Genomic DNA, 7327 nt, shown 5'->3' with positions numbered 1-7327 from the left:
AACTGCTTTCTGCTGAAACCTTTAGAAGGATGAAAAGACACTGGATGATAATGAAATTGTATTTTGAGCTTTTTTTTCTATAAAATGAAGTAGTCATTCTTGTGTGTGAAGTGCTATAATTATAAAGCAATTTGCAAACCTTAATGGGAGGAATTTTATTTCATAAAATATTAACAAAATATAATATCGGTGCAATAGGTTAGGAACAGTCTTATTTTCTCCATAAAAAGTCAATTTGTAACCACTGCAGACTGTCTTTCTCGAGATGACTATATTAGGGTAACCAATCCTTTTATAGCAGTATCAAAATGCAAACTTTAAAATAATCACAACAGATGTCTCATTTACCTTTCTACTTAGTAAGCAAATATTTTTCAGTGTGTATTTGTTTAGTTTAGAGGCTGATGGTGTTTCTGAAAGTGATTGGCCAAGGGAAGTAGCATTTGCTTAATGCCTAAAGAAGGAAAATCGTTTGAGATGAAACTACATTTGAGAAAGGGGTGTCACCTTGACAGCATGGACCTATCTCTGCAGTTTGCCTAAAAAAGCAGTTGTACTAGGCTAGCAAGTAAAGAAAATCTCCCCCCCCMCMCACACACAGAGTGAAGCAAGGGGAAGAAAAGTGAGGGAGCATCTGTAATTATGAAATTCCAGCTCTGATCTGGACAGCTGCAAAGCATATGTAACATATGAAGAACAAAAGACCAGAGATTCCAGAATTAACCAAGCCTCAATGGATTCACTCTTTTTCTCTAGCTCTCTTTGCTACTATTTTTAACCAATAGATTTCCTTTTTTTTTTCTTTTTAGTTTTTATTGTTCCAAAGTCCACTCAAGAAGAGCACGATCAACTCCTAGGGAAGTCGTTTATCATACTCATTTTGATAGTGCTTCAAGCTCAGCTAAGAATTGGAGCTCTCTAAGTAGCTGAGACTAAGATCATGGAGGAGGTCACAGAGCAGTTGAGCAGAATGATAAATATTGTTTTACCAAAAATAAATAAGACTTATTTTTCACTGTGCTTATGTTAGCTAGGTAGAAAGGTAGAGAAAGTCCGGGAGAGGTGGAACAAAATATCCGATTGGCTAGGTTGGAAATAAAGGGTGCTTAGCAGTTCTAAAAATATTATTTCTTAAAACTAATTTTAAAAATGAATTTTTTATTGAGAAATGCTTCTTATCATTACAGTATGCACTTTTCTTGCAATAGTCTGTATGTGCAAACAAGGTGCAGGGAGAGGATTTTGAGAATCCTTATCCTTTCTTAACCTCCTCTTCCAACTTTCCACTGTGTGATCAGTCAGTAGAAATGAAAACAATGAGCCTTATTACAGTGTATAATTGCTGCAGTGGGATTCGTATGATATTTCGTCTGTCTCTGCAGGATGAGAGTCTCTCGGGACTGAAACTTTTGTGTTTGATGAAGCTAAAAGGCCAGGAAATTGACATTTCATTTTTAGCAAGTGGTTTAGGTTCATTGACTTCAATGCAATTGCATCAGTTTACACTAAAGATAACCTGCAACCTGTTTGGTATAATTGAGTATCCAGTTTTGTCCAATTTTTCCACTAGACCCAGAACACTCAGGTGTGATAAACTTAGCTTCCACAGATAACATCAACTCTATGATTTTTTTATTTTTTTAAAAATAAATAATGAGTATATAGTACTGGCTTAGCCTTCTGCATAAAAAAGGACAAGAGAAAAATCCATAGGTTATCCTTTTGTATACATTGCGGCGTTATGTCCATGAGAGAACATTTGCCAAACTTTTTCCAAATGTGCTCCCAAATGCATTTGGCCAAATATATTTTATTAACTTTTCTAAGTGGACTAAAGCTGTCCATTTTAATGATGGTTGTGGTTTGTTTGTTTAAAAATAAAAAATTGAACAMCACCACCACAACCAATCTTTTTTCTTTTTATTGAATTTTAAGAGTTTGTTTTCTGAATAGAATAAAAATAGCTTAAGGAAGTTACATTTTTTTTCCTTGTTGAACATACAATAAAGTTCGTTAGTATTTTAGCCATTCCAGTGCTGTGAGGTCCCATCCCAGTGTCCTTTATGCAAACAAAGCTTCCATTGATGTTACATAGGCTCTAATGGGACATGGGATCCCAGCAGTGTAGTTAGCCCAACCGCATAGCAAATGCGTGTTTAGTCCCTAAGAACTCGGTGTATGTACAGTGTAAACTTGATTATTAGAAAACAGATCACCAAGAGGCGAATGTTTAGTCGGTGTGCCAAAGCTGTCAGTTAGAAAATCTGCATCTAGCAATGTCATTCACACTGGAAACCCGTCCTACATCTATTACTAACAGGATGGAAGCAATCTTGCTTATGTCTGTATGTATGTTCACAGCTGTCTGGCAGTCGGGAGTGGTGAAAACACAGAAGAAACATTGCCTAAACTGGTTGCTTGTGGGTTGAAAAAGCAGTGGGTTGCTATTTATCCCTGTCAACAGCAGGCCCTATTAACTATTTTTAATGAATCACCACTGCTTTTACTTTTGCCATCAGCCATGACCTTCACCATTTAGAAACACATGGTCTCTCATAAACGATAGTCTATGACATATAAACTTGAGAAGGATTCTATCACGGCTCAAACTACAATATCTATCACTGAAACAAACTGCTCATTCCAGCTGATGAGACGCTCATATATATCACAGAACCAGCCTTCCATATTTTGAAATTTACTGCCCTGCATTGGTGCTTCTTTTTCTTAGCTTTTTTTTTTTTTCCTTAAGGAGGCCATGCAACCTTGCTCACTTAATACTTTTGATAAACTTCTAGTGACAAGGAACTTGATTAATGATGGTTAAAAGAATTGAATCAAGAGTAGAAAAGACAGGGCCAAAAAAGCAGACTGCTGGGCTGATGGAAACTAACGTCTCTACAGAAATATATGATGGACCCTCCTTTTTGCCATGCCAAGTAATTACTCGCACAGACCTGTTGTAATAATTCCTATTACAGCCAAAACGGAAAAGTCAGTAACTCACAGCCCTGGGACAAGGTGAAGGCAAGGCCAGAGTAGCATGGATCAATATTTCATTTACTCACTGAGGTTAGCTTCTATCCCTGTATCAAATTCTTTTACAGAAAGCCATGAAAGAAATGAGGTTTGCTGAAAAACACCAATACAGGGCCCTCATTTCCTTGGGGGTGCTCATAGAGTACACGGAGCAACAAAACCTTTCAGCAAAACAATATGCAGTCAAGGTCACTCATTACTTGCTACTGTTGGAAAATAAAGTGCCATTAGTCTGATATGAGTAATGTACATCAATCAACTGCAGACCAGCAAAAGTATGTTTTCAGCATGGTATTGCAGCTGAAAATGAATGAACCATGTTAACGCTTTCTGAACAGTTTGACAATAGTGAAGAATTTTTCCTTTGGCATTATCATTTATTTCAAAATTTCACTGCATCTCATCTTTGCAAAATCAAGTGAGACCATCTCTGTTGTTTGCTGTGCTTTATTGCAATTAAACTAATTCTCGGTAAGCAAAAGCCATTATTTTGGTGGGGGCAGTACCCACAGCATGTTGGATGCTTTCCAGAGAGCTCCTGTCTGTGCCTTTTAGGATTCTCAGTCTAAAGACTGATAAACAGGTGTAAGAAGAAATTATCTATCATGTTAATAAAATAATTTAAAGCAATACTTGTTTAGGATATAAGGAAATGATACTGATATACACCTGCTTCCACTTTACTGCATACAGCAACTCTTTTTTTTCCACTAAGGGGGTAAGTGTTGAGGAAAAGGACTTCAGTACCTCACTCAAGAATTGCATGCTGTGTGTTAAGGCTACCACTATGCTAATGGCAAATATATATATATTTATTCATGAAATAGCTAAAACACACTGCAGTGTATTTCTTGCTGCTTTCTCTCACAGACTTTCTTTTAATATTTTAAATGTTGTCTTCCCTGTTGATTTCAGGGTTACAGTGAAGCTATCAGGGGAATGTGGTAACTGCATGTGTCCTGTGTATAGGAGATCTTATAAAGCACAGTCAGTGACCTGGATGTCATGCAAAACATTGTTTTGTTTCCTGGTCTGTGGGGCATATATCAAAATGCAGGCTCTCTTTTGTAAATATTTCTGTTAAAAAGGAAGAGAAAGCTCTTCTGCCTCAGTGTACTTGTAGGGGTACGATCTTGCTTTTTTGGCTGCTTTTTGGAAAAAGTGTTTGTTGGGTCATTTAGGATTGCTTATATGGTTGATGGTGTTTTCTGACTGTCTCTGTTCAGAAAGATTTTTTGTTTGATTATACGATCTCAGCTTGTTCTTTAGACCTCTCCTTTGTGTGTGGTACTCTTGAAGTATTTTCATATTTATCTGTTTCTGAGCTATCTTTTTTCCTTTCATTTATTTAGAGGATGAATTTGTTTCCTGTTATTAAAGTTCAGAATTCTGTAATCTTATCTGTACCATTGAAGGAGGTACCTTAGCAAGAACTGTATTGTCATCCTGTTCAAAAAAATAAAGGCATTATTTAGGCATAAAATGAATTATTACACAGTAGGGCAAATTCCTGTGTAACGATCATACATTTTTCCGAGATGTTAATCTTTTCCTTTTTTTCTTCCTTCTGTCTTATGTAATATTTTCTTTCTTTAGCATTTTGAAATCATTTACTGAATAAAAAAAGTTACATCTTTGTTCTTGAATCTTATCCTGAAGACTTACTGTGGCACACAAAAATAGTTGAGGAGTTTAGAATTTCACACCATTACTGGCTTTTGTAGTGGTAAAGATACATTTCATTTTTTTTGGCACCATCTCCTGAGATCAGACACCCACAGCAAAGGACTCTAGTCCATACTGAGCACTGAGCTACTTCCAGCACCTGAACCAATTTAGTGCATGTTAATTCCATGCAACACTGTAGTATGTAAATAAGCATAACTCAGAAATGATGGGCCAAGGGTTAAATGACTGATTCAAGGTTGCCTACTAAGTCAGGAAGGATTGTGCTTTTTCACATTTGGCATTTTGCAAGTTCGTGCCAAACTTACTGCTGTTCAGTGGAGTCTTGGGGCATCTGATAAGTTAATTTCATGTATCCTCCATAAATGTGTCCTCTACAGCTGTTAAACTTGGGTAATCCTCTAAAACTTGCTACAGTCATAGTATTTTGTATTTTCATTTATAGTTTGGAATCACTGGCAGTTTAGGAAATACATTTTTAATTCTAGTTCCTACCAGATCACACTGCTTCCATTCTAATAATCAGTTGAACCACTGGCAAATGTGAGTATGACTATATTTTGTTTTTTATCTGTGAATTTGCTTCTCTAAAATGAAGGCTATAGCACTGCAAAATATTCAGCTGTGCTTCTGGGGAATAATGTTAGGGTTTTCCAAGAATGTGCCTTACATGAATGATTCCTGTTGTCCTTCCRATCTTCTATTTCTTTCTAACCATTTGATGTAAAATAGTATACAGTGTATGAATCCTGAGGCAGTGCTGTTTCCTTCATGTCTGCAAGAATGAAGATGGATGAACATTTATATGTGCCTATGAAACTAAACAGAAGATTAGTCTAAAGAGGATCTATCTAGTCACGTAGAAACTCCCTTGGATAAAAAGGATCTATTACATTTGATTTGCTCTACAGCTTAGATGTGGAGCCAACTTCATAAAGAGGGGGTAGTCATTTATAAAAAGTAATCATTCCCTGGAGAGATTCTTGAAAGGCATGGAGGAGAATTAGAAACCCTATCTTCTCTACTTGTAGGAGACTTAGGAACACAGTTTCCTTTTTATAAGATCTTGTTGTCATGATTAAGTTGTATTGAAGTCTCATTCACTGCAGGTAGTGAGCCGATAACCATGTATGGGGCTTATATATGCACATGTTCCTACAGTCCCTGACGTCCAAGTCTTCAAAATTATTTAGGTGATTAAATATCTTTGAAAACTTGGAAATGACTCAGTATTTTTAGTAGTTCATTCTTGTGAACCTTCTTTTAAACAGGGAGACAGTATTAACTGCACTTACTGGGTGAAGCATAAATAGGTTCAAAGGTATTTAGGTGCCCAGTAAAACCATTAGGATGTGGACACCTACATTCCTTTGCAAGATCTGGATTTCAGTTATTATAGGGAAGAATGGTTTATAAATCAGTGTATTATGGATCAGATATATTATAAATCAGTGGGTGTTTTCCTATACTGCCAGTGAATAAATCTTTCAATAATGCCCAAATTGGGGCAGGAGGACCTTGTGATGGGAAGTCAGATGCTTCATTATGTTTAAAAAAAAAACAAACAGAAAAACCCCCTACTCTCTATCCTAAGTTTCGGTGGTATAAAGGAATTAAAGATTTCTTTTTCTGATTGTAGACTGTTACCTTGACCTTTAGATTCTTTTTTTCTTTTTCCATGAGACAATACCCTGATGGTTCTTGGTGTCACTGAGAACTAGGAGTCATTACTTTGTGCCAGTGAGCATTCTTGTATAGCTTTTGTAACAATAAAGTTGTGTGCAGCAGAATTACTCTCTGAACCACAGCGTTAACTGATAGATTGAGATCATATCAGTCACCCAAATGTGAGGCGGTCTGCTTGTACTTATAATAAAGAACAAACATGTGGTCTGGAGGTCAGGATTTTGGGATTCACAGTGCACTTAGATCAAGGTCTGATCTGGGGTTAGAATCAATATTGCAAATTGCAGCTAAAATGACAAAGAATACATTTCCATCTATGTTATATTTTAGGTACGGTAGTCTTAATGTATAAGTAGGTCAATTTCATTAAGATGTAATTTTGTTAAGGGACCATAACTGAGACTGGAATTTGGTTACTAGATGAAATTTTTGTCTAAAGCAAGCATATAGACATGCATTGCTTTTGGGTGATGCTCACTTGGATAATTCTGCTTCAGAACAATAAAGCCAGTAATAATAAAGTGCACTTTGCTGAAAGAAAGTTAAGGGAATTGATAAAACCTGTTTGTTTRTAGTGAGTACACTATCTTTTTTTTAAACTGTCACAAGAATACTTGTCAAATTAGTATAGTAAAGCATTCATATATTAAAAAATGTACACATTATTGAGTGAGACACTCTGTTTAAATGAGCTTGTGTACAGGTGCATATGCAAATCGAAAATTTAGCAGTAGACCCTTCAGGCTTGCTTTACTTGCTCAAAAGGGACACAGGATAAAACATCTGATTTTTATGAGGCTTCACTTCAGTTTCTGTTATGGCAAACCTGAGCATAGTTAACCAAAAATGACTTCAAAGTCTTGGAATAAAAAGGTGAAAGTGTCATTCAGGAAAACGTTCTTTCTTCCATGTTCAT

The sequence above is a fragment of the Apteryx rowi genome, unplaced genomic scaffold (assembly GCF_003343035.1).
Source record: "Apteryx rowi isolate R43461 unplaced genomic scaffold, aptRow1 scaffold_397, whole genome shotgun sequence".
In the NCBI taxonomy this organism is placed as follows: Eukaryota; Metazoa; Chordata; class Aves; order Apterygiformes; family Apterygidae; genus Apteryx; species Apteryx rowi.
The sequence above is the reverse complement of the archived record's forward strand: the minus strand, read 5'-3'. Positions refer to the sequence as shown.